This window comes from Capricornis sumatraensis, chromosome 6 (genome assembly GCF_032405125.1).
Source record: "Capricornis sumatraensis isolate serow.1 chromosome 6, serow.2, whole genome shotgun sequence".
Taxonomy (NCBI): Eukaryota; Metazoa; Chordata; class Mammalia; order Artiodactyla; family Bovidae; genus Capricornis; species Capricornis sumatraensis.
In genome coordinates, this window is record NC_091074.1 from 83915843 (window position 1) to 83943521 (window position 27679).

The following is a 27679-nucleotide window of genomic DNA, read 5'->3' on the forward strand; positions in this document are numbered from 1 at the left end:
AGTCAGTGAACTAAAAGGGGCTTCCCTGGTGGCTCAGCGGTAAAGAACCCGCCTGCCAATGCAGATGTGGGTTTGATCCCTGGGTCAGGAAGATCCCCAGGAGAAGGGAATGGTTACTTGCTCCAATATTCTCGCCTAGAGAATTCCATGGACAGAGGAGCCTGGTGGGCTACAGTCCATAGGTCGTAATAAAGGTCAATAGAGACTGAGCGACTAATCAACAACAGTGAACTAAGATCCCACATGCCTCAGGGCGCAGCCAAAAAAATTTTAAAAAAAGACACAGCAAAACATTCAGATTACAAGGCAGTTTATTGAGTTAGGGGCATGTGAGCAAGTTCCTCCGGTGATCAGCAAACGCAGGCATCAGTGCGTTTCAGAGGAGTTCAGAGGGAAGAGGGGCTGGTGGGGTCAGGAGGGCCTCGAGCCCAGGGCCTGGTCACCTGGTAATGTGCAGAACTCTTCTAGAGGGGCCTGAAGCTCATCTCAGGGGCAAGTGGGCGCAGATGCCCGCATACTTAGAAAAGAAACTTTCACGCCTCACTCCTCCCTGAGAAAGAAACAGGGGAGGGGAAGGTGAGGGCTGATAATCACTGAGAAGCAGCAACCAACACTTTGATTCTCATCAACCCAGAAAGAACATCCTGCAAAGAAAGAAACAGATTCCTAGTAGCTTCCCAACTTCCTGCGTGGCCCTGGCTATAGCTCCAGTGACGCCTCTGCCCTGTGTTTTGGACCCCCAAGGAGCTGTTCGCCCCAGAGGGCCCGAGGTGGGGCGGGGGGCGCACACTCACGGGCTTTTCTGGCAGTATTGCTGCAGCGCTTTTTCCACCACGTTTTCCATAAAGTTAGGACTGGAGACTTCCTGCAGGACCATCACAGTGATGGGGAAGGGGTTGAAGAGCTTCACAACCACCTTGGTGAGGCCGGACGGAATTCTGGGGTCAGAGCTGTGGGGATTCACTTGGAAGGAGAAAAAGTAACAAGGAGGTGGGGAAGATGGTCAACCCAGACTCAGCTGGCAACTAAAGTAAGGCTTCATTCGCATCTGTGGACCCCTTTGCTTTTCCCTAACCTCCACAACTAGACAACTTGGTGAACAGAAACGCCCTCAGAGACACTACTTTTTTGGGGTAAATGCCTTCCACAAAGGACCAGCCCAGGGGGAGCCCCCCCAAGTAAAACATGGTTTCAGAGCTGCCATGCTTCCTTTGGGCAGCAACAAGCCAGGCAGTGGTAGAAGAGGAATCAGGGAGAGAAAAAGAAACGTTTCCTGGTACTAGAGAGATGCTGTTTATCACTGGAGAACAATGGATCAATTCCTGAGGCATCCTACATGGGACAGGGCAGCTCTCCGGAAAGAGAGCTCTGCAGCCAGGCAGACAGGTTCTAACACCTAGGTGATCACCACTCAGGTAGGAGATGGTGGGGAAGCTGTTGAACCTCGCCACTTCCTCACCTGTAAAATAGGATCGTGACACTCGGCCTCATCAGGCAATGAGGTCTCTGTGCACCGCTGCACCTGAGTGTTTGCTTCCTGCAGTAGGACAAGTGCTCCATCAAAGCAGACATGCCCCCGTGAGTATCTTGATCCTGTTTCACCCCCGGGGGAGGAACACGTGACCTCCAGACTGCACCGCGAGTGCAGCTGCCATGTGTGGCCAGCACGGACTAACCGTGGAGACCTGCAGATGGTACTGGTCGTCGTTCTGCATGAGGTGGGCCAGTTGGGACACCCAGGTGAACTGCTCGATCAGCTGCTTGAGCAGGGCGACGTGTCGAGCCTCTTCTGCTGGTAGGGCTGGAGCAGCTGGTCGCACAGCCTGCTGAACTTCTCCACCAGCTGCAGGGACTCGTTCAGCTGCTGGCACAGCAGCGTCTGAGTCGGGATGTTGGCAGAACAGTCTGCCCAGAGATGGAAAGAACACAAACAAATGACAAAAATGTGAAGGGAGAGCTCAACAGGGATGAAGACAATGGCAGTCGGGTCACACAGCCAGTAGTACCTAAGGCAGAGCTACTCTGAGCGCCGTCTTTCCACCGTGTGTTCACTGTCAGCCCAAGACAAAGCAGAGAGCTCGCCCTGAGTGGGAATCAGCACATACTACCTTCATCAAAAAAGTCTTGCTCTGGGAGACAGTGTCAGCTGAAGTAAATTGTTTCAGTAACATCACTGATTTCTGTTAGGGTGCAAGATCCTGCCTCCCTGGAGATTGGCAAGGAGGGACACTGTCCACACCTCAAGAAGCATGGACTTCAGGGCTCCGTATGCAAAGACTAGGAGCTCCTCTTTGCTGTCCCGGTCCCCCCAGGAGTCATTTCTGGAAACGGTGGACATTACCTGTGGCTGCCATTTGTGTGGTACCATTATGCCCCAGGCATCACCGAATGCTCTGGGTAGTGGTGATCTCTAATAGTCTGATGTATTCTGACATCCAACAATGAAACTGAGGAGCACAGAGCTAAATCATTTGCCTAAAGTCACAGGATGAATTATTTGGCAGGCCAGGATGGTGAACTCAAGGCTTTAACTCCTAAACTTGGGCTCTTCCTACTGAGTCTGTGGCTCTGCAAAGTTCTCCAAGTTTGCCTGTATCTACAGAGTTGGAAATTCTGGCCCCAAGAACCTGGCTAGCAGAAGAGCCAGCCAGGATCCTCAGACCACAAGCACACAGGAAGTGAGGGGGTCCAGGGTTGCCCATCTGCCCAGTGTGGCTGGCTGCCAAGCTCACCGGAGAGTAGGGAAGTTCACTGCTTTTGGTCCCCCCACCCCACCACCCCAGCCACTGCAGGTGGTCAGGTAGACAAGGGTTGGAAACAATGCACTCTCTCTTTAAAAACTACTGTTTTTCTCTCCCTTAACTGTTGAAAAATATCCCCAAAAGAGCACATGAAACTCAAGCAAGTCAGGGAAAAGGAGGAGTTCTATGCACGCTTCATCATGCTGGTTGTAATCATTTCTATTGGTTTAGGTTTAGTCACTAAGTCATGTGAAACTCTTTTCAACCTCATGGACTGTAGCCCACCAGGTTCCTCTGTCCATGGGATTCTCCAGGCAAGAATAGTGAAGTGACTTGCCATGCCCTTCTCCAGGGCATCTTCCTGACCCAGGAATAGAACCGGGGTCTCCTGCATTGCAGGCAGATTCTTTACTGACTGAGTTATGAGGGAAGCCCTTTAATCATTTCTATTAAATTAAAATAAAACATCAGGTGGAGCAAGACATAGGATTATGAACAGTAACCTGGGTTGAAAAATATGTACAATGACCAACCTTAACTCTTCGTGCCAGAGTCATTGAAAATAAGGACAGTCATTGAGAACCAGGATGAAGTCTAGAGCAGTGGCTCTCACCTGGGACAGTGCTGTCCCCATGGATATTTGACAAGGTCTGAAAACACTTTTGGTTGTCACAACTGGCAGGGTAGGGGATGGGAGGTTACTGGAGGCCAGAGATGCTGTGAAACACCTTATAGTGCCCAGGGAACCCCCAGCACAAAGAATGATCTGGTCCAGGGGCTTCCCTGGTGGTCCAGTGGTTGAGAATCTGCCTTGCAATGAAGGGTCATGGGTTTGATCTCTGGTTGGGGAACTAGGATCCCACATTGCATGCTGCAACAACTGAACCCACCCACTGCAATACATGACACAATGAGGGTCATGCATGCCACAACTAAGACCCTAAGCAGCCAAATACATAAATAAATATTTTTTTAAATAAATATTTTAAAAATGATGAAACCTATCATAAAAAAAAGAATGATCTGGTCCAAAATGCCAGGAGAATGGAAATTGCAAAAGGTCAGTCTGGAGGTCCCAGGTAGCACACGCTCCAAAGGTTGCAAGCACCTTAGATAAGAAGGCATAAATCTTCCTCAGTGCAGAAAAGAAAACCAGTGTTTCAGGAAGTTGTGATCAGTGACCATTAAGATCAGTACCAGGGGCACCGATCTGAGCTTGGGCACCAGTAGGTCTCTTCTCCTGGCCCTAAGGTGACTTTCTCGCTGCGAGGTACTGTGCGATTTACGGTTTTCTAGCTATGATATTTTATGGGCTAAACCCAAGAGGCGTGCTTGTAGACTCACCTTACTTCTTCATAGATCAGCCTCATATAGCACTTGTACTTTTGCAGTGGCTTCTAAAATCACAGCACTGAGATTAGGAATATTTAACCAGACTCTGAAGGCCTGCCCAGGCACCCAAAAGAATTAAGTAACAGCAAAGCCACAGGATCGATCCACTTGTTGGAGTGGTAGGGGCGGATAATTAACTCTTTCCTTCTGAGCATAAACTTTTGTGAGCCAGGAAGTGTGTCTCTGCTTTTATAGCTGTTACCTCCAAGTAGGAAGAATTCAGTTCCCCCAATAAAACAGAGAGCAACAGCAGAAGAGAGCTATTTCCTTTGCCTCGGGGACCAACCAACCAACCACAGGGAAGGTGGCCAGGAAGTGAAGGTACCACAAAGAGAGACCTGTATGTTCAGGGCAGAGAACACAGCAGCACTGGTGGGGAACACACTCCAGGCACCCCACAGGAGGGGTGGCCTGTAATGCTGAGCAGGTCACTGGACCTTCTCTAACTCAGTCTCCTCTGTAAGACAGGCAGCCACCCCAGTTATCCAAGGGAGAAGGGTAAATATGAAGTGTTTAGAAGAAGAGTGTTCAGTAACAAACACTTGGCAAGAGTTTAACAGAGTCCACACTGTCGAAGGGTTTCCTCAATGGCTCAGTGGTGAAGAATCCGCCTGCCAATGCAGGAGACTCTAATTCGATCCCTGGGTCGGGAAGATCCCTTGGAGTAGGAAATGGCAACCCACTGCAGTATTCTCGTCTTGGAAATCCCATGGACAGAGGAGCCTGGCGGGCTATATAGTCCGCAGGGCTGCAAAGACATGGACACGACTTAGCGACAAAACAACAGTAACAGCAACATACTGTCTAAATTTTCACCGTCTGCAGCCAAAAATGAGGATGTCTACTGGGTTTAGCCCTTGGGGACAGACTAACTGGAGGAAGTCACAAGATGACAGCTTTTTAGAAAGCACAGCTGCCTCTCCTATCGTCAGCCTGTTAACCATGAACTGATGCAAGAAGTATTGGGTTGGCCATAAAGTTCTTGGGGTTTTTCCACAAAATGTTATGGAAAAACCTGAATAAACTTTCTGGCCAACCCGATACTTTGTATTCTGTCTCCCAACTTTGGGGACAACTCTGCATCTTAAAAGATGCTTACTCCTTGGAAGAAAAGTTATGACCAACCTAGACAGTATATTCAAAAGCAGAGACATTACTTTGCTGACTAAGGTCCGTCTAGTCAAGGCTATGGTTTTTCCAGTAGTCATGTATGGATGCGAGAGTTGGACTGTGAAGAAAACTGAGCGCCGAAGAATTGATGCTTTTGAACTGTGGTGTTGGAGAAGACTCTTGAGAGTCCCTTGGACTGCAAGGAGATCCAACCAGTCCATTCCGAAGGAGATCAGCCCTGGGATTTCTTTGGAAGGAATGATGCTAAAGCTGAAGCTCCAGTACTTTGGCCACCTCATGCGAAGAGTTGACTCATTGGAAAAGACTCTGATGCTGGGAGGGATTGGGGGCAGAAGGAGAAGGGGACGACCGAGGATGAGATGGCTGGATGGCATCACAGACTCGATGGACATGAGTCTGAGTGAACTCCAGGAGATGGTGATGGACAGGGAGGCTTGGCGTGCTGCAATTCATGGGGTCGCAAAGAGTCGGACACGACTGAGCGACTGAACTGAACTGAACTGAACTGCATCTTAACCCTTGACCCCAGAGGGGGATCCAGGCAGAACCAAGCAAAGGACCCCTGTCCCACCAAGAGCCACAACTGGAAGGCAGCAGAGTTGGCATTTGAACTCCCATCCACTTGATGCCCTAAAGGCAGCCCCAGTGAGGTGCTGGGAGCCTGAGGACACAGGAGACCAGAGGGCCTCCGACTCACCCACTTCCAAGATCTCCTGGCACTTCGCACACTGGCCCTTCATCCACAGGCATCTTGTGGAGTTGTAGCTAATCTCCTTGCACACGGTGCGGTCACTGTTTTCTGAGGACACACAAGGGAAGTCACACAGAGCAACATGGGCCGCCCCATCTCTCTGAGCCCGTCCATACCACTGTCTGGCCCTTTGAGATGGTTCTGCAGGCAGAGCAGGTTGGCATCTGGCTGTCTGCCTGCAGAAAGACACAGGCTTGGGTCAGCAGTGGTACTCCCTGCAGCAGGACCAGGAGGTGGTTCCTGGGGCCCCCTGAGCTGGGTATGGCCTCCCTCTCACCACTTCCACCTGTTGACACCTCTCCCACCTCCACATTTTCTGAGCTGTCCATACTTCTCTTTGGTATTATAACCTGTTTTGCTCTGCATTCTGTCTGGCTCATTTCTCTCCCCATGGCCAGGCAGCATGCCCCTTGAAGGCAGGAGTAAGATTCACCTTGGAACCTCCTTATAACACAGGGCACCCCTTGCCCCAACCTTACGATATGCAGTAAATGCTTATTCAAGTCAATTTGTTGTTTAGCCGCTAAGTCATGTCTGACTCTTTTGTGACCCCCTGGACTGTAGCCCGCCAGACTCCTCTGTCCATGGGATTTCCCAGGCAAGAATACTGGAGTGGGTTGCCATTTCCTTATCCAGGGGATCTTCCTGACCCAGGGATTGAACCCATGTCTCCTGCACTAGAAGGTGGGTTCTTCACCACTGAGCCACCAGGGAGGCCCATTCAAGCCAATACGCTCCTGTATTTCCAATCCATTACAAGCCAAACCCCAGTGCCAGTCAAACTGTAGCATTTAGGAGATGGGGTTGGCCAACCAGTGTCTATTGATTCACTGAAAGAAGACGCTTCTAAAAGTTTTGGCTTTTCATGTCCAGGTTAGAGTTCATTCATTCAAAAGATACTCACTGTGTGTCCATTTTCTACCAGACCCTAAGGTTATAGCCACGAACAGCTCTCTTAACTGTACGGTGAGCTGATTATACAATTCATTGCCAATATAAGCATGGTGTCCACATAAAGCCACCTGAGTTCCCAAAACAAAGGGATCTAGTTTTCAAGAGCAGTGGTCTGCAACTTTTTTGGAGCGAGGGATCAGTTTTGTGGAAGACAATTTTTTCCATGGACCGAGGGGTAGGGGAGGGGGTTTCAGGATGATGCAAGAACATTCCATTTATTGTGCACTTTATGTCTGTTATTATTACACCAGCTGCATCTCAGATCAACAGGCATTAGATCCTAGAGGTTGGGGATGCCTGCTCTAGAGGAAATTTGGTCATGCCCACCAATTTTTGGAAGGACCTGGAAAACTCAAAAGAACACTGGTTCCAAGTCCTGTAGGGCTAGATTTGACCAGCCCAAATCCTGGTTTGGATCTTCCCAAACCAGGGATCAAACCCGCACCTCCTGCATTGCAGGTGGATTCTTTACCGCTGAACCACCACGGAAGCCCGTGAACCTCTGGGAATGCTCCTACACTCTCCATCAAAGGGGATGGTAGCCCCCTCCCCAGGTTGCTAGTGGGGGTTCAGATGGCATAGGCCAAGTCTTGAGCACAGATATGAGAATCTAATGCTCCCTACCTCCACAATCCCTTGGCTCCTTAGTTATTTGTACTTTTCTTTAGCATCACAGCCCATTTGACTGGGTTAAGCATCTCAATGAACCATGAGTTCTCACCCCCTCCTTCTCACCTCCTGCAAATTCCACCATGGGGAAGTGGTAGGGAGTCCTGTGCAGGTGGGCATCCATGGCCTGCTGGGCCTGGTGGATCATATTGTAGAAGGACTGAAACACATCATGAAAGTTGAGGGGTTCCAACACGGGGAAAGGCAAGTTCCAGGCAAAGCGGGATTTGGGATTAAAGAAGAGTGACCCCCTCGGGAATGAGCTGAAGGGGGAGTAGTACTGAGTGTCCTGGGGCCTCTGGGGAAAGAACCGGTCCTGGAAGAGTTCATCCATGGTGTTGGATGCCCGGTTGAAGCTGTCCTCCATGACGTCCATCACATGGCTCTGCTGCCGGTCATTCTCCATCAGGGAGTCAATGCGATCACCATTGATCCAGAAGTAGAAGGGGGAGCTCTGGTCCAGGAAATCCTCAAGCTGTGACAGGAGATGGAGGATAATCAGAGGTGCCTCCCTTGTCAAGATGAGCCAGGCCTGTCCTGGCTGCACCTGGGACATCTAGGAGTCCCAGCAGGGGGAAGAAAGCCTGGCTGGGAATGGCTCCCCATCTCTGAAATCTCCAGGCCAGCCCCTTCCAATCTACTGACCCCAATGTGGAGGAGCAGGAAGACCTGTAAGACCAAGAAAGTCACAAGACCCACCAGGTGAGACTAGTCTGCTGTTCTCTTTGACCCCCTCCCCAATCAACCAAGTGCAAACTGACAGGACTCTGGGGAAGGGCAAAATTCATGAGTCCTAATTGAGCAAGGCCTATAGGGGAGTGTAGATGGATACTGGAAATTGAAGTTGCTCAGTCATGTCCGACTCTTTGCAATCCCATGAACTGTAGCCTACCAGGTTCCTCTGTCCATGGGATCTTCCAGGCAAGAATACTGGAGTGGGTTGCCATTTCCTTCTCCAGGAGATCTTCCTGACCCAGAGATTGAACCCAGGTCTCTTACATTGTAGGCAGATGCTTTACTGTCTGAGCCACCAGGGAAGTCCAGATGGATATTAACATACTGCTGCTGCTGCTGCTAAGTCGCTTCAGTCATGTCTGACTCTGTGCGACCCCATAGACGGCAGCCCGCCAGGCTCCCCCGTCCCTGGGATTCTCCAGGCAAGAACACTGGAGTGGGTTGCCATTTCCTTCTCCAAATTAACATACTAAAAATTCTTAATTCCTTTTGCTAAAGTGGACACAGGGCTCTGTCCTACCGTGGAGCCATTTGTTACCTTACGCAGCTAAGAATTGCTGGATGAGAGTCTTCTAAGATGGTAAATACCTGACACAGGTGCTTTTCACCATCCCACATTACTGCACTCATAGCAGACATTACCAATAGGTCACGACACTCTGGGCTCCAATGCAGCCAGAACTAATCAATTGCAAATGGCATGTGAAATGAAGCTGTGATACTGTGATTTATCATAAGAAATATATATATGGTCTGGTTCCTGACAAGGAGGTCCTAAATCTCTTGGAATTTCCCGTGATAAGAGCAATCAAGGTGTCTTTGTTATGTTAGGAAAGTAACTTTTTGAAAGTAACTAAGGATGGGGGCTGATTGCTGGGAGAGCCAACTACATGATTAAAGAGTTAGAACTTTCAGCCCCAGCCCCTGATTTCTAGAGAGAGGAGAGGGGCTGGAGATTAAATCAATGACCAATGGCCAATGATTTAATCAATCGTGCCTGTGTAACGAAGCCTCTGTGAAATCCGAAAGGATGGGCTTGGGAAGCTTCTGGGTTGATGAACATATGCACCAACGAGACACAAGAGACTGCTGACTCAGAGAGGGCAGGAAGGCTCCCCACCCCTCCCATCCCTATCTCTGGCGTCTTTTCCATCTGGCTGTTCCTGACTTATACCCTTTTATTTTTATTACTTTTTTTAATGGATAACCAATGGGCTAGTCACACATTGGTGGCTTTTCAAAAAATGATTTTACTTATTTTTGATTTTTAAACTTTATCTCTGGTTGTGTCAGGCCTTAGTTGTGTCACGTGGGACCCTTCATTGTGGTACACGGGCTTAACTGCCCTGTGGCATTTAGGATCCTAGTTCCCAACCAGGGTTCGAACTCATGTTCCCTGCACTGCAAGGTAGATACTTAACCACTGGACCACCGGGGAAGTCACCCAACTTATATCCTTTAATAATAAATTGATTATCTAGTATGTAAAATGTTTTTCCAGGTTCTGTGGGCTTCTTGACCAAATTAATTGAACCCAAGGGGGCAATCCACCTGCAGTGTAGGAGATAATATGGGTTTGATGCCTGGGTCAGGAAGATCCCTGGGAGAAAGAAATGGCAACTTACTCCACTATTCTTGCCTGGGAAGTCCCATGGACAGAGGGGCCTGTCAGGCTACAGTCCACGGGGTTGGAAAGAGTTGGACACGACTTAGTGACTCAACAATAAAAGGAAGCAGTCATGAAACACTCTAATCTACAGCCAGCCAGTCAGAAGCACAGGTGAGCACCTGGACTCATGATTGGCGGTTGAAGTCGGGGGTGGGCGTGGCGGGGCAGACTTGTGGGACTGAGCCCTGAAGCTGTGGGGTCTGACGCTGTCTCTAGGTAGATGGGGTCCGACTTGAGTTGAACTGCAGGGCACCCGGCTGGTGCAGGAGAACCCCTTGGTAGGGAAAGCCCCACCCTTGGAACTCAATGCAGAATCAGAGAAGCATATTCAGTTCTCATTCCCCTGCCTGAGCCATGCTGTACTGAAGGGGCGGGGCCCCTTCACCTGGTGGCCAACCAGTCCTGAGCTGCTGCTGCACACACGAGCATAGAACTTCATGCAGGTCTGTTGCAGGCAGGGCTTACACTCGTCCCAGAGGGCCATCATGGTCTCATTGCACACCTCCTGGGATGCCTTCAGCTTGGTTTCGGAATCCCTGGTGTCATTGAGGGCATTCCGGGGGATGACACAGGCTGGCTTAGCCACAGAAACCATGGGCTTCCCTCTCCCGAAGCAGGCATGGGTGTCCACCCCGAACTCTGCCCAACCTGGGCACATGGGGTGCTTATTTCCATCCCGCTCTGGCTCACATTTTCCCACATTTGCCACCAGGATGTCCCTTCTCATCTGGTTTTAAACATCCTCCCATCTTCATCCTGCTCGTTAGTCCTTTCTGGCCACTAGAGCCCATCTAGACATCTTTCTCTGATGCTGCACCTACTGTCTTTACCCCGAGACTTCCCCATTCTCACTAAATACCCCACTTTCTACTCTCAACTTCAGGAATTTAAATGTCATCTTCCAAAGCTTCCTTGAATCTTATGTTTCTATGGCAACCACAGTCTGCAGCATGCCATGGGAATAGGTAAGTTTCTGAAATCAAAATCACACCTGCTACCAAAAGTCTCTAACATGACCATGACATTTGATCAGAAATTCTGCAAGAATCTATCCCAAGGAATCCCTGCAATCAAGGAAAAATCTGTATGCCTGAAGATATTTTTTACAAGATTCATGAATGGCAAAAAAAAAAAAAAACTGGAGTTAACTCAGATGTTCAAAACTAGGGGACAAGTTAAGGAAATAGTTGTACCTACAAATGGTAGCTAGGACATTACCAAGGATGTTTGTAATAAGTGTTAAATATTACAATAAGCATTTCTCATGTTAAAAAATTCATGAGTTTGACTACAGCCACTGTCCAAAAAGTATAGAAGAGAAAAAGTAGTAAGAAATAGTTCAAACTTAGGTACCCTTAGATCCCTAAGGAATCGTCCTAAAGTAAAAGGATTATGGAGAAACTTTTCTTCTGCTTTTCTGTATTAAAATCTTGAAAAATAACTGTTTTATTCTTCAAAGAATTAAGGAGACCATTTATACCCCCAGATGAAGCTGCCCTAGGAATGTCTGACCAGGAGGAGCCATGTGAAATCTTCTCCTGCTCCATGTCCCCTGTCCCCTGGTCTGTGTCCACTGCCTCTTGCTCCCAAATGGGGAAGGCTACCACACCTTCTATGAGGCCAATTCACAGGCAATTCTTTTCTTTCCGGTTCTCATATTTCTCAACTGAGATGTCATGGAGTCTTTTTCCAAACATGATGTGCTTTATAGAACCTGGATTGTCAAATATCAAATTCCAGTGAGAAACACAAATATTCAAGAACAAGACTTGCCACTTCTCAGTGGACTCTAGGAGGTTTCTCATAGCATGGCAGGAATTTCTACTCATGCCAAGAAAGGGCATTAAGTTTCAGAGAAAGTTAGAGCTGCACCCAGGCCAACATTTCTGCAAGTGGCTACCATGAAATTGTGCTACAAGCTATCAGGAAAAAAAATAAATGGATTTCCTGGTCAATTGGATTTGGAAAGCACTTGGGTTAAATGAAGTTACATGTGTTTCTTTACTGCAGAACTTCTCTGAGTCTTTATAATGATTTCACCCCACACATTAGGGACCATTGGCCCCATCTCAGCATCTCTGTCATTAGGGGTAGGGTAGCAATCAGAGTAGAATTTGAGGATACCCTGACAAAGACTATTGATTTTTTAAATAAGCTGGGCTTCCCAGGTGGCGGTAGTGGTAAGAACATGCCTGCCAGTGCAAGAGACATTTAAGAGACGTGGGTTTGATCCCTGGATCAGAAAGATCCCCTGGAAGAGCAAATGGCCACCTGCTCCAGTATTCTTGCCTGGAGAATCCCATGGACAGAGGAGCCTGGCGGGCTACAGTCCATGGGGTCTCAAAGAGTTGGACACAACTGAGGGACTGAGCACAGCACAAATAAGCTGTTTATTGAATGACAGTGGTTTAGTTGCGTATGTTCACTGTTGATTTAGGTGTCTCTTTACAAAGTAGTCCAGAACTCAGATGTGGGCAATACAGTGTGTGCCTGCTATACCCCCAAAGGTATTACCCACACTAGATAAGCTTCCTGAAGGTAGGGTGCCATCCCCCTTCTAACCCGTGACAGTGACAGACCCTACCCAAAGCCGATGTTGGAGCTTGCACACAAGCGGGGTTTAGAAAAATCTATTGAAATGAATCTGGCAGCAGGCTTATAAGGAAACCAGATCCAAAATCTCACCTCTTGAAGTTTTCAAAAGCGAATAAATCTTCCCTATTTGTTAACCACAGCCCCTGGTATCAGATGACACAGTGGGAAAGGAAGGAGGGCAGGTCACCATGGCAACCTGGCAGGGCACCTGGAAGAGCAAGGGCCACTCCCTCCCTCCAGCACAGAGGATCAAGGTTGGGGCCACGGAGCTCTTCCTCACCGGTTTCTTCTTCTTGGCTTCCTCTAGGGAGCTGTGCAGTAATTTGCGCTCTTCATTGGTTTGTTCTATGTCGGTCTTTGTTTCACCTCCTTGAGGGCATTTTTAATTTCTTTATTCACATACTTACTCCCCTCGGTGGACATTTCTGCAGGAAAAGGGTAGAGAGGTGGATGATATGAACGGGTGGTGCTGGGAATACAATCCTGGAACCAGCTGAAAGGGTCAGAAAGTCCAGTGGATCTAGGGGCTGCCATGGCTGGGGTACCCCCGGCAAGCAGCCTTCAGGGTCCCAGCTTCACTCTGACACAGGTTCCATTCCAGGTTCCATTTCCAGGGCGCACTAAAGACCCAGGGCCTGAGAATCAATTACCCAGCTGCTCAGAAATGCAAACACTGGAGCAGACACACCCAGAGAAATAACCCAGTCTGCCCCTGGGGCTCTGGAGGAGCAGCCTAACTAATTGCAGAAGAAAATGTTCAAGGAAAAAAAAAATCCTGGAAGGATAATTTGATGTTTAAGCATCAAAATATAAAATAATATCCTTTTGGATACAGTCCTTTCTGGAATGCAGTTTAAGCAAACATCTGAACTTCGGTGGTCTTTTTTCCAAAGCATGGTGTCACGTGACGGGGACACCGAGCTGACTTAATTACACCATCCCACAAGGAGACTGTGATCAGACACACCACATCTTTTGACAAATACAATGAGACAATGCTACCAAAGTATGGAAAGTAATAGCCCAGGCTTCTCCAGTGCTTATCCTGAGCCAGGCACCATGCTGGATTTTATCTAAGATTTATCTAATGCATTTTATCATATGCATTTTATCTAAGACTCTCAACACTGCCTTCACCTCATTGCATAAATGAGGATGAAGAATCATAATGAAATCAAGATACTCACCCACAGTTATACAGCTGGGAGGGTGGAGATAGACTCCCACCCACCTCTGATCTCAACATTTGGGTTTCTAACTACTACCCCAGAAAGCTGGTCAGCTCACAGGACAAGAGTGGAGCAGAGGGAAGACAGGTGTCAGGAAGGACCTAGCAGAAGAGGGGAACCAAAAGCTAGGCTCCGAAGGATGACAAGCCCTCCTAATGAATGATATTTTCTCTTTCCTGAACCCAGGGCATTGGTTTTGTAGGTGGAAAGGTGGCAGACACAGGTAGTAAGCGTTATGGAAATTCAAGAGGGAAGTCCACAGAGGCTCCAATGGTCGAGGCTTCGTGGAGCTTCATGGGGGGCTGTGTGGGTGCTGGGCCAAGGTGACTGGGAACAGAGCAGCCAGATGAGATACAAGATCCAGAAAGGGCTTGGGGTCACAGCACCATTCCCCAACCAAGCCTCAACACCTCCCGAAAGTGCTTTTCAAGGGCCTGAAGCAGTGACAGCCTCAGACCCTCTGAGTTGACACAGGGAAATAAATCCATTTATCATCCCCAGCATGAGACTTGAGGCAGGAGGCATGGATGGAAGTAGAGTGAGGCGAGGAGGACAGTGGTCTTCAGGGAGTATAGAGAGGGAGGGGCAAGGCCAAAGGGACTGGTGGGTTGGGGGCATGGTGGGGGGAGCATGGAGGGGCAAGGAGACTCCCCAGAAGACGTCCTGCTGGGAGCAGCGCTTCTCTGCTCCACCAGGTCCCTTTCACTTGGCTGTTCCCTCTAAGCCCACAGCAGGGCTTCTCCCAAGGTCCTCCCACCATCACTTGGTTGGCTGCCCTGAGCCCTGGACCAGCTGGTCTTACACAATGGATCATTTCCCCAAAGCTGAAGTTGTTGCAAAACAAAAATCCTTCTCCCTGCATCCCTCTCCCACCCTGCACCCCTCCTCCTCACAACTGCTCATCTGAACTCACCCGCTTCACCCTAACAAGAACGGGAAGGGGCTCTCCCCTTCCTGAAACGATGCACACCCTGAAGCCGTTCTCAGCTCCTCCACAGGTCCGCTGGAACCCTTGGGAGAAAATGAATAAGGCAAGTCTCTCCTGAGACACAATTAGTAAGGCAGCTGGGCTGTGGTCCCTGAGCAGCGTGGGAGAGGAGAGCGGGTCACTGCCCTCCTCAGAGATGGTGGGTGGGCAGCTAAGCCAAGGTGCTATCTTAGGCCTGCCAGGCACTGCCCCTGCTGCTCACTGAGGCCTGAAACGCCTGGAGCAGGGACAGAGGCTTTGTCACGCCAGAGAGAAACACCTCTCCAGCAGAGCATTCCTCCCCCATAAGTGAAGGCTTTGTAGAAATCCATACCCCAGCCTTTGAAATAGGCTGTGACTGGAAGACAGGGCATTGGGTCCTGAAGAAAAGAAACACAGGGAAGCCAAAGGTAGGAGCACTGGATGAGGAGTCCGGAAACCCAGGGGTCAGTACAGGATCTCCCATCAGGAGCCTGGGGACCATGGGAGTCATGGAGCTGAGACCTGGGACAGGGACCTGTCTCCCACCCAATCACCTCAGAGGTAAGGCAGAACCCAGAAACAGGCTGGGGCTCCCCAAGGCCTGCAACAAGCTGGTGGCAACCCCAGGATGAGAACCCAGCCCTCCCAACCCCCCAGCCCAGTGTTCTTTCCTTGTTACCAAGTCACTGATATCTAAGCCTCAGTTTCTCCATCTGTAAAATGGACGTAATACAGATCTCAGAGATGTGAATGTGTTCTGTAAACATAAGGGTCTTATGTCATCATTGCAAATTCTGACTCCTTCAAAAATAGACGTAGGACCAATTGTGGGCACTGGCACAGTATCTTTTGGGGAAGTGGGAGGAGGTGGCACAGAGAGAGGGACAGAGGAAAGGAAGCAGGCACACAGAGGCCACTTGTGGTCCTTCCCTGCTGCTCCAGGTACTTTAAAGTACCTGGGAATTAGCCGGGAGTCTTGTTATCACACCAGATTCTGATTCCGAGACTGCTGTGCTAACAAGCTTGCAGATGATATTGATACTAGCCCAAGGGCAGTACGAGAACAGTGGCTGTGGGGCCAAATTGCCCTCCCTTTGCACTGACTCCCCTTCCCTCCCATCTCCAGACTAGGGCACCTGGTTGCCAACTGCTCTGATTAAACAGAGCATATTGAAAAGCAGAGACATTACTTTGCCAACAAAGGTCCGTCTAGTCAAGGCTGTGGTTTTTCCAGTGGTCATGTATGGATGTGAGAGTTGGACTGTGAAGAAAGCTGAGTGCCGAAGAATTGATGCTTTTGAACTGTGGTGTTGGAGAAGACTCTTGAGAGTCCTTTGGACTGCAAGGAGATCCAACCAGTCCATTCTAAAGGAGATCAGCCCTGGGTGGTGTTTGGAAGGAATGATGCTAAAGCTGAAACTCCAATACTTTGGCCACCTCATACGAAGAGTTGACTCATTGGAAAAGACTCTGATGCTGGGAGGGATTGGAGGCAGGAGGAAAAGGGGACGACAGAGAATAAGATGGCTGGATGGCATCACCGACTCGATGGACGTGAGTTGGAGTGAACTCCGGGAGTTGGTGATGGACAGGGAGGCCTGGCGTGCTGCGATTCATGAGGTCGCAAAGAGTCGGACACGACTGAGCAACTGAATTGAACTGAACTGATTAAACAAGCCTCTCAAAAGCTCTCCTTTCCCCAAAGGAAGCCATGGGGAAGACACTGTCAAGCAGAGTAAGCTGCAGGGTTCAAAGCCCAAAGCCCAAGCTCCTCTCCTACTCCCTCCCCAAATATAGCAAACTCATCCAAAAAGAAAAACAAAACAATTCGCCTGTAATTCACACCCTCCAGAGGCAACCAGCAGCACTGTGGTATCTTTCCTCTTTTCTGTGTATTTGCATACAATTGGATCCTTTACATCCACTATCTTCAAATACACTCTAAAAGCACAGTTTTGCAGCTGTGTAATAGTCTCTTACCTGGTGTACCTTATTTTGCCATCCCACGTGGCTGATCATTTAAATTGTCTGTAATTTCCAACTATTATTATAACGAACTCTCAAAAGCATCCTGTTACAATACCAGCACTTACTCTTAAATTCCTGACCCCACTCTTAAATAGTAATAATCAGCTTCTTTTTTCAATAGGTCCAGAAATTCTGAAAGGTCAAGACTTGGGTTCTAATCTCAATTCTGATACCTATTTTCTGTGTATCTTTAGAGATTTTTCTTTCTGTTTATCCTTCCAGGTTTTCATTTATAAGATGTGACAGTTTGAATCAGATGTCTGAAATCTGAGGAGGTTGTGCGACGTTTCTCTGATGTACTCTGGCGCATCTGAAATCTGAGGAGGTTGCGCGACGTTTCTCTGATGTACTCTGGTGCATTAGGAAGCAGCTCTGCCACTCCAGCAGCAGCGTCAGTTCTCCAAATGTCAGTTTCCCCATCTTCACAAAAGTAGGTTCACTAACATCTATCCTGTTTACCCCACAGAACTGTGATTGGAGTTCATGAACAAAGGGGCTCCCGAGTCCCTGCCTGTGCGCCGACCCCACAATTTTCGGTCCCCAACTCGGTTCCTTGGCGATGGGGCTCCAGCCACCTCCCTTCCCTGGATCTTCCGAATCCCCCCCAAAGCACCCCCTGACAGCCCTGGGACTACCAGCGACCATCCTCTCCTCGCCTAGCGGCCCCCCACCCCCACCCCTACGCTCATCTTCCCGGCGGCGGGGGTCTGCGCAGGGGACTGGAAGGGTGGGGACATCTCACCCGTCAGCGCCGCCCACAAGCTTCTGGCGACGCCGCGTGCACTGCACGGTGAGGTTCCCGTGTTTACAGCGCTCCGCTGCGTGTACACCCACTTTGGGAATGGCTCCAAACCTGCAGGACGCCCGAAGAATGCCGTAGAAAGCACCGAGAGCTTTCCGGAAGCCGGCGCGGGAAGGGGGGGGGGGGTGGTGTTTGGGGAGGTGGGTCAGGTGCAGCACCCCGCGGGGGGCGTAGGAGGGGAGGCGTTCGGCACAGCAAAAGGCTCCGGTGGAGACAGACGCTGGGGTGCTGGGTCGCACCCAGGGCGCTCAGTGCTGGGGCACGGCGCCCCAGGAGGGGAGAGCCTGAGTTCACATGCACGGCGAGCGCCCAGCTCCGCAGGAGTGGAGGGATGCTCCGCGCCCCTGTCTGGTGCCCCCAAATAAAACCTCAGTTCCGCTGCGGGATTGAACTTTAATTTTTCAAATGTGCCACTCCTCCGGCTCCATATAACAGCATCAGAAATATCGGGGGTGTGATGGAGAGGGATGTTGTGATGCAACACAGAAAGTATGAAATGATGGCCTCCCAAACCACTACAGTGACCTGGTGGTCCCTTGGCAGACCTGCTAGGCTGCAGGAAACAGAAACAGGTTTTTAGGGATGAACAGAACATTCATTTGGAAAATTAGAAGGCCTCCCTGGCTTTGAGTCCCAGACTTGAAGTAAGTGTGGTCCGCATCCACTTGAGACCCAGCCAAACCAGGTGGGCTTCATGAACACGGGACCCTGCTGCCCCATGCGTTGTTTGATGAGCTACTGTCCAAGTCTTGAAATTTCAATAGTTTTTGAACAAGGGGCCCTGCGTTTTCATCGTGCATGGAGCCTCACAAATTATGCTGCTGATCCTATTTGCAAAGGGACTTACTGATCACCAGCCCCAAGTTCCCTCTGCTGGCAGGAAGAAGCTTGCCAACAGACTCTCTGTGGCAGGGGCCTTTGACGGGGCAGAGGGGTGAGAGCAGTCATGCCACTCCCTAGCAGGGAGAGGACCAACCCAGAAGCTGCACAGGCATAGCCATTAATACTTCCTGGGGAAGAAACAATCAGGCACTCTGACTCAGGATGTTTGAGCCCTAAGAGAAAGGTCTAGGGGCTTGAGTGTGGTTCTCGTGCTGGCTGGGGGGAGATGGGGGCGCACGGCACGTGTGGGCAGTATGGTTCACTCGCCAACTGAAAACCAGCAAGTTGAGGGGCTCGGAGGAGAGTTGTACGGCCAGGGGCTGAGTTTTCCTGCTCATACTTTTCAACATACAGCTTCAGATCCCGTCTCCGGTTGCTCAAGGTCCAGGGGCAACTAGAAACCCCCCTCCCACCTTTTCAGGAAGGAGCGCAGAGGGAGCTACTAGGGTTGAGCAAGTGGGGGTGGGGCATTGCACGGAACTCTGACGCAGTCTCAGCTCTGTCCTGAGGCTCTGGGTGACCCTGGCCAGACCAAAGATTTAACCCTCACGTTCCACCCCCCGCTCCTCAGTTCTCAGTTTCTTCCTTCTGGACAGTAAGGAATCTGGAATGTATCATCTCTGAGGTCCTCTTCACCCTCACCAGGAGCAATGCCAAGTGTGAGAAGATCATCAGCCCAGAAGGAAAAAGAAAAAATCCAGCCAGAATTTGCAATAGTATTTCTCCTTTAAGGCTTCACTTTATCTTCCTGAAAAAGTCTAATTATCAGTAACAGCTACATTTTCTATGGAAACTACCTCCTGTTTAGCATCCTATCAATGCCCAAGGCCAAAAGGACTCTCTTTGAGCATGCTCCTTGTAACTTTTCTGTTCTGTGACTCCCCCAGCATCCGATACAGGAGGCACAAATCTGTAATAATTATATTTTAAAAAATCAGACTTTGGAGGACAAGGCAAGGAGATCTGCCTTAGTCAGCTGAAGTAGGGGAAGGGAGGAGAAGACAGGATTGGGAGAAAAGAACGTGATTCACAGCTTCAACTGTGGTCCTCTGGGAGGAATTACTTGATGACTCCAGCTCTTAAGCACACAAGGCTCAGAAGATAAAACTTGAAGGAAAAGAGTGCATTGTAAATGCATCACTGGATTTTAAGTAGTCTAAATAGATCACGGAGGCCAGTTGGTGCAGCCCTCACCCAATAGTTGATTCTTTCTTTTTAACTTTTATTGACCTGCAGTTGATTTCCAATGTTGTGTTAGTTTCAGGTATACAGCAAAGTGAATCAGTTATACATATTCTTATATCCACACTTTTATATTCTTTACCCATATAGGTCATTACAGAGTATTGGACAGTTCCCTGTGCTATACAGTAGGTCTTTATTTGTTACCTAGTTTATATAGAGTAGTGTGTTTATGTAAATCCCAATCTCCCAATTGATCCCTCCCCTCCCCTTAACCCCTGGCAACCATAAGTTTGTTTTCTAGATCTATAATTCAATTTCTGTTTTGTAGAGATGTTCATTTGTACCGTTTTTAAATTTGTTTTTAAGTTTTTATTGAATTTGTTACCACGTTGCTTCTGTTTTATGTTTTGGGTTTTGGCCACAGGTCATATAGGATCTTAGTTCCCTGACCAGGGATCGAACTTCTACTCCCTGCTTTGGAAGGCAAAGTCTTAACCATTGGACCACCAGGGAAGTCCTCTTTTTTTTTAGATTCCACTACTTGATTCTCAACTCCACACCAACCACCACCACTACTGCCACATTCCATCAGGTAGTCATCCTGCCTTTGTTTGGATGCTCCCAATAACTGGGAGCTCACTACCTACATGCACGAAATCATCTAGAAAACTGTCCATAGAACTTGGTGAAGTCAGGGCCTGGCTCCTGCAAGGGACAGTCTCAAACCCAGATCTGTCCTCTGAAATCACACAGAGAAAACCCAATCCATCTCCCCACTGCTAGCCCTTAGCTATTCAAAGGCATCTGGTCATTTCTCCCAGCATTTCCCCAGGTTTCTCGCTGCCTGCTCTGTCATTGTTTGCAAATTCTTCCCCAACCCTTTGGCCTTCTGCACGTTACCACTTTTGAGCCCTGGGCCTGCCAATACCAGTGAGGACTGACCACAGGCCAGAGCAGGACCACCTGCTCCCTTGCCGGAACACTCGAGATAAGCTTTTATTTAGCTGCTGAGTCACTTGGTTGATTCATATAGAATTCATCCTCTTTTTGGCAGACACTGCTGTTTAGTCATTTTTCTTCTATCACGGACTTAGGCGGTCAGGTGTGGGGTTTGGGCTTTATTTTTTTTCTTGGAGTGGGGAGGAGGCCAGGAGAAAGTAAAGAACTTTACGTTTATCTGCTCATCTCTTTCTGCTTTGCCCACCATCTCTCCCTTGCTAGGTGGTGTCTTTTTTCTGCACCCCAACACCACCACCACCATGGTCCAGCTCTGTGCCAGCAGCGTGGCAGTTTAGCTACCACTGATGGAAGTGGAACAAGCTAGAAATGGATGAGAGCAGTAAATACTCCATGGCCTATAATTAAGAATCACTCTCCAGGCTCTAATTATAATTTGGGTGTATTCAGTCATAAAAAAATAATGGATAATAAAGTCAGAAGTGATAAAATTAGCCTAGAGCTGATGCAGAGGCATCCTGACTGCTGTTTCAGGGCTTCCTTAAGTCCAGAAACAGTCACTCCATCCACTGTGTTTCCCTTATTTTCCCAAATAGGATCTCTTTGCGAAAAGATCTGATGCTAGTCTCTCTTGAGTTGCTTTTCATGGACCTACAACTAGACAAATATTATTTAAACTACCTTCACTGTTAATCTTTTATTGGTATAAGAGATTCTGAAGTTGGGATTGTAAGGTAAAAGAGAATATGTCATGTTAATGTTAATATATACAGGCTAATAGTAGCAGCAACGCTCACTGTCTCCGAGAAAACCCAGTTCCCACGAGACCATCAGTCTGGATGTAGTTGTCCTTTTGAATGTTTGCCACTCTGGTGGGTAAAACTGACATTTTACTCTCTTACTATCTTTGTTTATTGTTTTCAGCTATTCACTTTAAAATGAAGTTTCCTTTTCTGTGACTTGCTTATTCGTAGTATTTGCTCATTCTGTTGGGTTAGTCATCCTTATTTAAATTGAAGTGTAGTTGGTTTACAGTGCAGCCGTTTTTCTACCGATGTAGATCCAAATCTTACTGGAGAAACAATGAAAACCCTTTGGCAAAGTGAATGGGGTTGAGGGGAGGTGGGATAAATTTGGGATTAAAGCCGAAGGCTTTCTCATTAGCACTGCTTGAGAACTGCCTGGAAGAGGGAATCCTAGAGATGGTCCTGTGGGCTCTAGACTACAGTCAGGGAGACAAGACAAGAAAGAGAGAGAGAGGGAAATGTAAATTCTGATAGAAACCTGGCAGGGCTGCTCCCTCTCTGATGGATCTTGGTATGGTGAACACAGCAACAGTCCCCACTGGCCCCTTTCTAGTTCTTGGACACTCCATGTCTTCACAAAACTCTTTGGGAGTAGCTGCAGTGCTAGACAAGTACAAGGTCTCAAGTTTCCAGGTATTTCTATGTAGGTGTCCCCACCCAACCACCTGACATGTCTCCAAAATCTACAATTTGCATTCCTCCACCAAGAGAAGGGCCAAGACCCTCCCACTAAATTGGATGGAAAAAGCAAAAACGAAAAGCAGATGCCTCAGATCCACACCCTCTGTTTATGCACCCAGAACCTTCTACTGGATACACTGCTCAGACTTTAATGTCTATAGAGGGGTCCCGAAATGGCAGGGACAAAATGTGAAGTTTCATTTGAAAATTGTGCCAAATAACTGCATGTTAGTCAGAATAACTTATATAACATGCCAGAGTTTTGAGGTGGTGAGTTTTAATGCTGTCAAAGTACAGTTCACCAGTGCTGAGGCACTTACCTATTCCAGGGCAGGAGACAGATGGTAGGCTAGCTGCAACATGTGAGGGAGAGCACTTTTGCTTGGAGGACTTGTTGCCCTAACATTGGACCAGACCTGGAACCACTGGCATCTTCAAAAATCCCTTCTAAGCATTACCCCACCAACAAATCAGATGCAAGAGCCGAGAGGTCACTCATAAATCTTGGTATATAGTTGGTCTATGCAGGCCAAATGGAATAAATCCACCATAAATCTTGGAAGAAATGGTCCATTAACAGCTTCTACTTCTCCTATACCTATAGAGGCACAGCCAGATCCATACAAGACCCACTTCGTCACCAAAGTTTGTGCTCACTGAACATTTAGTAACTCCCAAGCACTATGTTTACATCATTATCTCATGAAAGCCTTCCTACAATCCTGCAGGGTTAAGTAGCCACTGTTACCCCATCTCACAGATGAGGAAATTCATCAAGATTAAGCTCTCACCCAGTTGGTGGAGCCAGCATTTGGACCCATGCATTCTTACTCAAGAGCTTTCATGCTTAGCCTCTAAGCTACACTGTCTCCCAGGAGATGGCGCTGGATCAGTGAGGACAGATGCCAAAATAAGCACCTCGTCCCCCACAACTGCCTCTGGAGAGAAAGAGATGGTTGCAACAAAACAGGGGAAATGGAGTTCATGTCAGAAGCAGAGGAGATGGGACCTCTGGAAGCTCTGAGCATAATAACTCTGAATGCAAGTGCCTTTGACTGCTAAATTAAACTACAGGGTCTGCTGAGACTAAAGTACTTCAGCAATCATTTTCACTTAAAGCAGTCTATAACATTTGAAGTTTCTTCCTGAAAAACAAACATTTGTTCTTAAGAAAATACATTTCAAATGATTTCTGGGGAAATGAAACATTTGAAAAGACTTTACCAATTGATCTCAATGCAGAGATACTTTTAAAATAAAAACTCTAAGTTCAGGATCTCAGCTCCCTGCAGATCACACACACACACACACACACACACACTATATTCATCACATACACATACTACACAAACCATGCACTTAAACCAGATGATACACACTCATCATCAAAAAATACAACATAAATACACACACGTACAATTCATATATACATAACGTATATACCAAACATACAAAGCACACACCCACCACATAAATACACATATACTACAAGACATCCTTGCCACACAAATCACACACACACACATGCATACACACACGTGCATACACATCCCACATATTCCACACACTAGTAGTAAAGCAGCACCTGTGTTTGTGATTCCCTTTTTGCATCCATTTATGGTAACTTTCATTTCAGTTTGAAAAGTACAACTCTGTAGGGACAATTGTTTTAAATTTGAGAATGCTTGAATTAAATAACAATTTTAATTAATCTTATAGTAAAAACTCCAGTTTATATTAGCAAAAAATAGGTATGGGGCTTCAAAAATCATGCTCTAAAGCTTATTGAATCACTACAATTTTAAATTTTTGAATCTGCCATTAGAGCGGGAAAATACTTTGTAATTTGGCACTTTCTTATAATGAGCCCCTTACTGTAACTCATCCCATAGATGCCTTGTGAAAATGCAAAAGAAAATAACCAGACTAATATGTGAGGAGAATTTCAATGATGGGAGAGAGGCTGTTGGGGTGAAACAAGCCTTTCCCACCCTTCACTGACTTGGGGCTCCTTCAAGTGCCCACATCAGGCTAAAAAAAAGTATTCACACAGAGACAAGAACTTCAGAACACACCAGTGGGAAAAAAGATTTTTCAACTTGCCCTGAGCTACACTCCCTTTGTCCACTGAACACTCTCTTAAACCTAACAGACTATCCTCTATTTCTTTTATTCTCCTAATTAAAAAACCTAAGGCTAAAAAGTGACCTCACCTGCCTTCAAGCTTAGCCCTAGGGAGGGGAAATGATGGAGGGGGAAAAGAAAGTCAAGGAAGTTAATTAACGCGAGATGAGGCTGAGTGGGTTTCTCTGCAAGTGAGTTTCTCAAAAAGGAGGAGTGGAGTGAAGGAGGCGGGCAGAGCACAGGACTGAGGAAGGTGGGTGATGCCCATAACTAAGAAGTGTGCACCTAGTTCCCAATGTAACGTGGGCCAAATAAGCTTATATAAATCCATTTTGTGCACTGACTTAACGAGTTCAGTTTACATCGCAGTTTGGGGTTGTCTATGAGCACGTAATTATTCACTCTATCATTTATTGCATTGTGTTTGTTTCAGGGGGCAAAGATTTTTTTTAAAAAATCTACTGTCGAAGAAGAAATCAGGAATGTGTTTTTATGTAAATGTTGGTTACAGTTCACCTTTAAGGAAGCTCTTGTAAATTTACTGTGAATCATTACAACACTGAACAATGTTTGAGCCATTCATTATTTCTCTTCATAAAAACCACTAATACATAAAGAAATTTTCTGGGACTTCCTTGCCAGTCCAGTGGTTAAGACTTTGCCTTACAATCCTGGGAGTGTGGGTTTGATCCCTAATTGGAGAGCTAATATCCCACAGGCCTCCCCGACATGTCTCATGGCCAAAAAACCAAAAACCACTAGTTAGAACTAATCAGACTATTCACTAAGGGGCTAGTTATGAAACAGATGCAATACTGTAACAAATTCAACAAAGACTGTTATTTTTTAATAAAAAAGTCCACATCAAAAAAAATCTTTAAAAAAATAAACATGAATTTAAAATAATAACAATATAATTTTCTAAACAATAGTTCATAGGTGCCAGAGATAATGATGAAACAAAGGCTTTATTGTGAGCTACAGGGAAAGAACTAACAGGATTTTTTTAGGACTAGAAAAGTTCTTATCTTCTCCTTGGGGCAGAAGCTGGAGAATACTTCAATCAAAGCAAATGCACTTGTCTTGGAGACTTTTCTTGAACCTTTAAAATCTAGCTAGTGAGCACTTTACTGTTAAGCTGACTTCCGTTCTTAAAGGGGAAAATCCTATTTCTGTTCTTAGAATTTTCCTTTTTCCTAATGAAGATCTATGTGATTTTCTAACACCCCAGCAGACATAATTTGAAAATAACACATTTTCAAGGTACAGATAATTCCCATGTTCTGTAATCCATTTATAGGGCATTAAACTTAGAAAACAGTTTCCCTTCATTTAATAAAACTCACATATCCCTGAATAGAAAAACAGAAAATGAGAAACCAAACCTCTTATATAGATATGTTTTAGGGTGAAAACCGGGATATCCAATATTACAACTATCATTTAACACTGCCTTGAATATTTTGATAAATGGGAGTGAGAAGAAGGCAATGAAAAACAAAAGTATTACTATCAGAGAGGAGAGAATTAACACATGACAGTCTGTCTAAAAACTTTGGAAAATCAATCAGAACTAATTAAAATTAATCAGACTGTTCACTAAGGAGCTAGTTATGAAACAAGTTACTAACTTTATATTAGCAACAGGTGAAAAATATAAATCACTCCTATTGCCAACAGAATATCTTTACATATAAAGAATAACCACTAGGAATAAAGTTAAGAAGAAATGTGGAGGATATAGATTGAAAGTTACAAAACTATATTGGAAGTCATCAAGGAAGACGTGAATCAGACTGTTTCCAGGAATTGCAAGAGTTGTAAGACTGAAGTTTGCCAGGACATCTGAGACCCCATTCAAGACCAAAACCAGTGACTTAGTGATGCCCAAACCTAGAAAACTGGGCTTCCTGCAGGATTCTAGTCATCAGTCATTGGACTGGACAATGGGGAAGACACTGTGTCAAAGGTATATCAGGTCCATCTGTCAACACGTTTTAGTAGTAATCAGATTTCACACAAACATAATCAAGTGGAGCTGGATTATCTCCACAGATTTCCAGATTCCCTGGGGTAGGACTATGTTCCTCTATATTAGTGGAAGTAATGCATTTGTAAAGAAAGAGGAACCTATTTTCTCAATAGCTGAACAAAATGAAAACTACTTTCTTGCTTATTTAGAAGTCCAATCAGCCTGGGATAAGGAGAAAGAAGAGAAGCCAAGTTGATGGAGGCCCTTGCCATCTACACCACTTGGCTTTTCAGGTTGCCCTGAACATCAGAGTCCCACCAGCAGACGAGAGAAAATGAAGAAGGATGTTGTTTATGAGCCAGATCTGATCGAGGTGCCCTTTACTTCTGTTCACATTCCCTTGATACAACTCAGTCTCTAGGCCAACCTAATTGCAAGGAAGCCTGGGAAGGGGGCTCACATTGCTTCCCCACCCCGAAAAAAAGAACAGACGATTGGGTTTATAAAAAGAACAGATGATTGTGTTTATTCAATAGGCAAAGAAAGAATTTCCCTATTAACTTCTTCCTATAATGGGAGCTTGCCCTTTAAACACTTAAGTTTTTAATTTTACACATATTTATGCATAATAATTTTCTTGTTTCAACAGAAAGATCAATAATGAAACATTTCCTATGGCTCAGGAGTTTGATGAATATAAGCTCTCTTCCTAAGACTGCCGTCAGGAACTCTAAAAAACAACTGATGCTTTCTCTCTATACTATCAATAAAATGCTCTAAATGACTTTTTTTTTTTTTCACACTGTTGGATCTTTTGAAATGTCTCTTTCTGAATTCTTCCTCCAGACAGAATGGCACCTGTCACTTCTTGCTGCCCTCATCACACAGGCTTCTAGCAATTCATCTCCCCTCTAACTTCAACTAAGGGCTTATACTAAGGTAAAAAAAATTGAGTGTGAAGTAAAAGCAAAAAATTGGCTCAGACTAAGGTCCATCCCTGAGTAAAGATTGTGAATTTCTATTGCCTGGACCTGCTAGCACTGACTTTGGTTATCCAACATTTTTTTTTTTCTTCCAAGTTTTTACTGCTTTCAGCAGTTGCAAAAAACCAATTATGTTGCTTTAGGATACAATCTTTGAAAAGAAAACAAATTATGCCTCAAAGAGAATCACCTTACAAATAGTTCTATGAAGAAAATTAAATAAACATTTTAAAATTTTAAATAAAATTTAAAAATAACAAAACTAGAATAATAGCTAACAAGAAAGAGATCTGAAATATATTGTTAGGTAGAAAAAACCAACTGCAAAATGGCATTTATAGTGTAACCCCATTTTTGTAAAAAAAAAAAAAGAAAAAAGCATATTTTTGCATATGCCTATAAAAAATATCTTAAGGAATCAGGAATCATTTTCTTAAGGTGTAG

At 46.5% G+C, this 27679-nt stretch overlaps 1 pseudogene; it reads right to left on the reverse strand.

Annotated features, from left to right (window-relative positions):
• Window positions 1-540: 540 nt before the first annotated feature.
• LOC138080771 (clusterin-like) lies at window positions 541-13060 on the reverse strand (annotated as a pseudogene).
• Between the last annotated feature and the right edge of the window lie 14619 nt (window positions 13061-27679).